General features: G+C 35.7%; 1 pseudogene; it reads left to right on the top strand.

Moving 5' to 3' along the window:
* Positions 1–1748: 1748 nt before the first annotated feature.
* LOC120137202 lies at positions 1749–5480 on the top strand (annotated as a pseudogene).
* Positions 5481–7909: the final 2429 nt, after the last annotated feature.

Consider the following 7909-nt stretch of genomic DNA (forward strand, 5'->3'; position numbering starts at 1 on the left):
TTAAATAAAAAATAATCATAAAATAATTTGATAAATTAAAAAATATTTTCTAAAAAATATCATATAATTATAAAAATAAATTATGAATATATATTTAAAAAATTAAAAGTATTTACATAATTGCATATTTAAAAAAATCATATAATTGAATGATCATTTATAAATTTTATTCTATAAAACTTATAAAATTAATAATACATGTGATTATGTGAGACTTATAATAGAATTAATAAGGTGGTGTTTGTTTTTCTAAAAAAATTATTATTGTAGTTGTATGAATTGTTTAAATTTTAGTATTGTAAAATTAAAATTATTTAAATCTCAGTATTGCAAAACTCTTTTAAGTTTAAAAAATCAGTTTATTTATATTTCAGTTTATTTTAACAGTATGCAGACGTTAAAATACAAACAATCTTCTTCTTGCAGACTGCAGACTTTTGGTCCACCTCTTCTGTTGCAGATGCCTGCAGATGTGATCCGCAGACTACAGACCTTTTACCTCTGTAAAAACAAACACCACCTACATCTTTTGGTACAAGCGGCTGCCGACTGAGTAAAGGCATGCAAACTCATAGAAGAATCAGATGGTAGCTCCTTTTCTCTGGTTGATGCCATTGACAAGGTTGGGAGGAAACCATGGGTAACATGTTTTGGTACGTCACTTTAGAAGAATCATGTCCTCCTCTTTTACAGCTTTTAGATGATAATGATAAATTTCAAATGGATTTAAAGTAGTTAACTTTTATAGATCAAAGACGCAAGTTACTTTTTTAATTATTTGATTCTTTCGAATATCCGAAAGTAGAAATAATTCTGATACCAATTGCGTAGCCAAAGAATAAAGGCTTAAATATACGAAAGGTATTCGACGTATGCCTTTGGTTTTATTTTAGTGCCTAACGTTTATTTCATTCTATTTTGATACCTTACGTTTCATTCCGTTACTTTTAGGCAACAACATTAATTTCCCGTTAGTGACATGTGTCACAACTTGATAATTTTAAAACTTTTATTTGAAATTAAAAAAATAAAATTATATATATATATATATATATTAAAAAGAAAACATAAATTTTGAAATAAACTCAAAACTTTAAAAACTGTCATTTCAACCCTTAAACTCACGCCGACCATCACTTTTTACCGTCGAAAAAGCTTCACCCTACCTCCCCTCCCCTCCCATCGGTGACCAAAATCCCATGAAATTGTAATCGATCGATGATGAATCAACGTTTTTACCCCGTGAACCCTATGATGAATTTGTGTTTTTTTAAATATATATATATATAATTTTATTTTTTTAATTTTAAATAAAATGAAATTAACAGATTGTGACATATGCCACTTAACAAAAAAAATTAACGCCGTTGACAGCCTGGACACCTAAAAGTAACGGGAAAAAATATAAGGCACCAAACTGGAACAAAATAAGCGTTAGACACCAAAATGGAACCAAGGACATACGTTGGGTACCTTTTGTATATTTAAGCCAATAATAAAACACATCGTTTTAGAATTCACTTGTGAGCTTTCAGGTCTTGGCTCGCTATCTCGCAGTTTCTAAGAAAGGCTCTCTTTTCATCGTTCCTTTCGTATTCCCGAACGCCGACTTTATCTCTCAATTCCTCGTTTTATTCTTTTGGTTTCAATCGGTAAGCCCTACCCACTCAATTCTCTTGATTGCTTCCACAATTCGAGAAAATCCATGTATCGCTCGATTTTGTGCCAATATTTCTAGGTCTTCCTCTTTTTTGCTTTGATTTATTTAAGTATTTCCCCGAAATTTTCGAGCTACATGGGAGAAATCAACGATGTTATACCTTTTGGTTCGGTTATTTCTTAATTTCGTATTGATTATTAGCCAGATTCTGGGGTTTAAACTTCTCTCCGCCCCTCCTGAATTCGGGCCTGAACGTGGTTCTCTCAAGGGTTTGGGGTTTATTAGTGAACAAATTAGTGGGAATTTCTTGAATTGAGAATTAGGCTTTTGGGTTTATTAGTGAAGAAATTATCAGGAATTTCTTGAATTGGGAATTAGGCTTTCGGGTTTTTGAAATTAATACATGGCTGCTGGGAGTCATGGGGGTTACTGTGATTACGAGTTTAGAGACAGGGATTCTGATTTTGAGGTGACGAGGCAGCAGTTTGCTAACGAGTCCGAGTTATCTAGGAATGGCTGTCCTGATATTGCAAGGGGTCGAGTATGGGAAGCTAGAGATAAAGATAGGGTTAAACAGAAGGTTATTAAGGAGAGAGAAGTGATAAATGGTGGCTATCGGTCCTCCTCGAATACAAGTGATTCTGGAGGCAGTAGCAGCAGTGTTGGTGCTGGACGTAATCATGGCCTCAGGCGTGCCCTATGTCATAGGGTGGTAGATAAGGAGCCTGGTGAGTTGTCTGGCGAGAGTGGACCAGAGGATGCCATTGAGTCTGAGTCTGTGGTTAAAGATAGTGAGGTCCCAAAGGTAACGGGGACTGGGTTCCATCTCCTGTGGGAAGAAAGAGGAAGTTTTCTCCTATAGTGTGGGATAAAAGTGACAGGGATTTAAGTATGTCCAAAAGTAGGAATTCACCTGCAGTTTCAGTTGTTAGCCATCCACCACCAAGGCCAGAAACTTACCCCAAGTCAACTAACAACATCTCTGGTAGGGATGTACATATATCTCATGTTATAGAAAGTAAAAGCAAGAGACCACGTTCTCCTTCACCAGTTGCAGCTGATGAAACTGTTGGATACTCTGCACTGCAGTCTTCAAGGGATTTGGATTTTTCACCACCAAAAGAGCATGTTAATTATCAGGATGCTAGGCATCTAGAAAATGAAGATTATGTACCAGCCCGACATATAACTTCCTCAAGATGGGCAGCAGGTGATAGCTCTCCAGGTGATGAGGGTAAAATCTTAGAAGAAGAAGAAATGCTTAAGAGGATAAAGAATGTGCCTCTTTCAGAATTATCTCATAACAAATTGCGGAATAAGTCAGCTACTCCAGAGCTTGGGGAACTAAAGAGGGAGGGGTCTGAGGGAATTAGAGCCAGGTCATCTGAATCCGAAGAACAAGGTTCCCGTTCCAAGTCAGGAAGTGGGGATGATTACCCTGGTAATGATTCAGAGAAGGATAACTTCATGGAGATTGACATTAAACTGGGTAGAAATGACAATAGTCTTAGCCAGTCCGCTACAGATTCCGAGAATGAGAAGAATTCATGTGGGACTCCAGAACATCCAACTCCTCCTTTAAGAAGTGTAAACATGCTTCAGGGATGTAGAAGTGTTGATGAATTCGAGAGGCTAAACAAGATAGATGAAGGTACTTATGGTGTTGTATATAGAGCTAAGGACAAGAAAACCGGGGAAATTGTGGCTTTGAAGAAGGTAAAGATGGAGAAAGAAAGAGAAGGTTTTCCTTTGACCTCTCTGAGGGAAATGAATATTCTTCTTTCGTTTCATCACCCATCAATTGTAGATGTTAAAGAAGTAGTTGTAGGGAGTAGCCTTGATAGTATTTTTATGGTGATGGAATACATGGAACATGATCTGAAAGCACTGATGGAGACTATGAAACAACCTTTTAGCCAAAGTGAGGTTAAATGCCTCATGCTTCAGCTGCTGGAGGGTGTCAAGTATCTTCATGATAACTGGGTTCTGCATCGTGATTTGAAGACATCTAATCTGCTTTTAAATAACCAAGGTGAACTGAAGATTTGTGATTTTGGGTTGGCTCGTCAATATGGAAGCCCATTAAAACCATATACTTATTTGGTTGTTACTCTTTGGTATAGGTGAGTTATGCAAGCCATTGATTGCTTTGAGGATGTCACAGTTAAATCCTCATATTTCCAGTAAAATAGTATATTGGAGATCTTTCTTCTACCGTTTATTTATTTTTATACGTTAGTGTGTTTGGAAAAATAATTCTGAATTGTGCATTTGAGTTGGAACTGCTGATTATTGGTAAAAACTTCCCTGCTTGGTTAAGTTTTGTTATTTTTATCTGATTCAAAGTTGAGTGCAAATAATTCAAAAATATTAACAGTTCTGTGGGGAACACATTGATAAAGTATGCTTTTGACTGATAAATTGTGATTTTGGCTTCTCTTCTTTTGGTTAAAATAATGAACTGTATTTGCTGTTGTTTGCTAACTTGTATTGTCTGCTTATGGACTTTTAAGGTTTAAGCCTTTACTCTTGCGTGGCCATTTATTGTCTAAGCTTTTAGAATTTTTTTGATTCAAATTTCAATTAGGTAGGAAATTTACATGCTGGTTTTGCAGGGCACCTGAGCTTCTTTTGGGGGCAAGACAATATTCCACTGCAATTGACATGTGGTCTTTGGGTTGTATTATGGCTGAACTACTATCAAAAGAACCTCTTTTCAATGGGAAAACTGAATTCGATCAACTTGACAAGGTAAATTGAATTAGCTGGACTCATATTCATTGTCATTATTCTTATCAAAAAAAAATATTCATTGTCATTACCATCAATCTCTATTCCTGCTGGAATGATTCAAACTTCAATCTTCAATGATGTTTGATGATCTTGGGTTTGTTGTGCCGGTTTTACTGATTACAGATTTTCAGAACCCTTGGCACACCAAATGAGACTATATGGCCTGGTTTTTCCAAGTTGCCTGGAGTCAAGGTCAATTTTGTCAAGCATCAGTAAGTATTAGATTTTTTTAAATTTGATTATAGATTCATTTGAGTGTACTATAGAAGTTTTCTTATTTTTCCTACTGTTTTCCCAGGCTTCCAGCTTTGGGTGATTTTGGACTGGCTTTCTTGCCTCCATTGGTGATAATTCATTAACATTGCATTTATTTTTGTTTGTATTAATTACTGATATTTTCCTTTCAGGTATAACCAATTGCACAAGAAATTTCCAGCAACATCTTTCACTGGAACGGCTGTTCTCTCTGATGCAGGATTTGACTTGTTGAATAGACTTCTTACGTATGACCCTGAGAAGGTAAATAGTTCGGCTTGCATAACATGTTGGTTACTATATCATTGTTCCTGTGGATGATTTATTGTGCCTGTGGTATCACTTTCAGCGTATTACAACTGAAGCTGCTCTTAACCATGAATGGTTTCGTGAAGTTCCTCTTCCCAAGACTAAAGCTTTCATGCCCACTTTCCCTGCTCATCATGCTCAGGACAGGTATTAAGCCACATAAACAAGAAAACATCCCAAGTGCTACTATATTTTAGTAATTTTTTTCATATATTATTAAAGTTGAATAAGGGATTTATTATCATGCTTAGGCGTATGAGAAGAATGCTGAAGAGTCCAGATCCTTTGGAAGAGCAACGTAGAAAGGAGTTGCAAGGGGAATTGGGGACTGGTGGTGTGTTTGGCTGAGGGAAAGTTCATCCATTACTGCCATTTGATGTTCATGTTTTAGTTTTTCACGTTATTGTTAGATGGCTACTATTGAGGCGAGAGACATGCATTCAACGGAAGTTGCGATCGTTGCTTGTCAGGCCATCATTCTTGCCATTTTTTAGCAGGAATAGTCATGACCTGGCTGGAGATAAGTGTTTGCCACTTCCTGTGAACCTGATGTTTGCAGATTAATTTGTTTTGCAGCATTGATCTTCATATAGAAATGCATCTGACACAGCTGGTATTGCAAGATGTAGACTCCCGTCTTACTTTGCAACATCTGACACAATATGAAAGGATTTAGAAATCAGTTTCAGCTGAAACTTGTGTAACATATATTTAATGGAACAATGATGTAGACTCCCGTCTTACTTCGTTTTGAGTATTAAATAATATGGATTTCTTCCAACTTAGTTCCATGTTTTAATAATGATATTGTGTTTGCAAGAGGCGGTTGGTGTGGAGGGGATGTTCTTCGCTTTTCATTGACGAAGAAATTGGTAGTAGCTATTGTACAAAAAGGTAATTTATTAATCCGGTATCTCTGGAATGTCTTTATGGGGCTAGGTATATTTGTCCATCCATGAGGAGTTTCCTCTTCAGTATGAAAAATAGTTGCTACTTACCTATATTTTGGTTTTTATTTTTCTTATTTTCATGTTGGGTGGCTACTTGTAACTTTATTGGGGATGCAGTGGAAAGTTACCATGATATAAAATTGCCTGCTAGTACAACATTTATGTATATGGTTTCTGTAGGACAGTATTTTCTTGAGTTGAAAGAGAATTTTAATAGCTAAGATGTTGCAAAATTTTCCTCTTCCCTACGGCTTCTGAACTGTTTTTCATAAGTTATGTTCATTATTTCTCAGTGGAGCTTGAACTTCTTCATGAATAAACAATTTGATCTGTTTTGGTGCTCAAGTTGATCTTTCGTAAGTACTTGGAGAAGTGAGGTTAAGCAGTGACATTGGGTCCATGAGTTCAAGAGATTGGTTAAATTTTTAATCTTAGTTGCCATATCTAGTACTTGCTATCGACTCCCTCTTTCTACTTCAATAATTTAGTGTACCCGTTACATAGAATGAAAGACATCACACTGATATCATTAAACGATGAAAAACCCTAGTATATGAGAGAAGATAGAAATATTAATGTGAACAAGTTAATAGAAGATAGAAATATTATTGATATGAAAAAGCTATTCTACAATATTATAACAGCCCAAAGTTTGTATGGTACCTCTACTGAGCCTGAAGAAACAACTGGAACTTACATAAAATCCACAATATGAAGGTAACCTCCTCAACTTGCTAGCATTGAGACTGCAGTGACATTCGCAGACATGTCATAAAAATATTCAGGGTAATTACAGCTTTGAACCTCTCAGACCATAATTAAAACATGACAAATATGGAGGATTTTCCATGACTTCTACTTTTTATATGTTTCTGTTATTGGTATTTATGAAGGATTAGAACTGCGCTTGCTATCGTTGACTTCTGTGTATCATTCTCTTCAAGTTTCCTCTTTTAAATTTAGCCGGGTCTTATGTTTCTGTCTATATGCAGAGATTCTTTCGCAGGGATTATTATGCAGGGATTAATTCCCGTTACAGACGCACATATGATTTTAATGACTGCATAAGAATATTGTTTAGCTATGTATTTATTTATATATGCACTGCATTTTATCTATATTTTTAATTTTCTGACTGCCGGAGGTCTTCCACGGAAGCTACTCTCAACCTGGCGTTGGGAGCAGCCTACTACCCTACCTCCCCCTTACCCCATACATATGGGAATTGGGTTTTGTTGTTGTTGTTGTTGTTGTAATTTAGTGTACCCGTTAAGTGTAAGTTATTCAGTAGTTAACTCATCTCCTAATTCCTAAGATATTGAAGTCAATGTTTGATTTGCTATGTCCATATTTGTCATGTTTTAATTATGGTCTGAGAGGTTCAAAGCTGTAATTACCCTGAATATTTTATGACATGTCTGCGAATGTCACTGCAGTCTCAATGCTAGCAAGTTGAGGAGGTTACCTTCATATTGTGGATTTTATGTAAGTTCCAGTTGTTTCTTCAGGCTCAGTAGAGGTACCATACAAACTTTGGGCTGTTATAATATTGTAGAATAGCTTTTTCATATCAATAATATTTCTATCTTCTATTAACTTGTTCACATTAATATTTCTATCTTCTCTCATATACTAGGGTTTTTCATCGTTTAATGATATCAGTGTGATGTCTTTCATTCTATGTAACTGGGTAATGAATTGCACTGAATAAGTGAATCAAAGAAGGAATCCTGTAATTTTCCATTTAAGATGCATGTGATTCTACGTGAATTATAATGAAGTACTACATTTATATCAATGAATCAGAAAGAATTGTGTTTTCTCTTCAACAGTAAGTCTAAACTTATGGAACAGTAAGGATAAAGTTATGTTCGACTTATGCTATGTCACGTCCCATGCACTATATCATATTCACATGTAGTTGGATTTGATCTGATCGATT

This window comes from Hibiscus syriacus, unplaced genomic scaffold (assembly GCF_006381635.1).
Source record: "Hibiscus syriacus cultivar Baekdansim isolate YM2019G1 unplaced genomic scaffold, ASM638163v2 tig00110653_pilon, whole genome shotgun sequence".
Classification (NCBI taxonomy): domain Eukaryota; kingdom Viridiplantae; phylum Streptophyta; class Magnoliopsida; order Malvales; family Malvaceae; genus Hibiscus; species Hibiscus syriacus.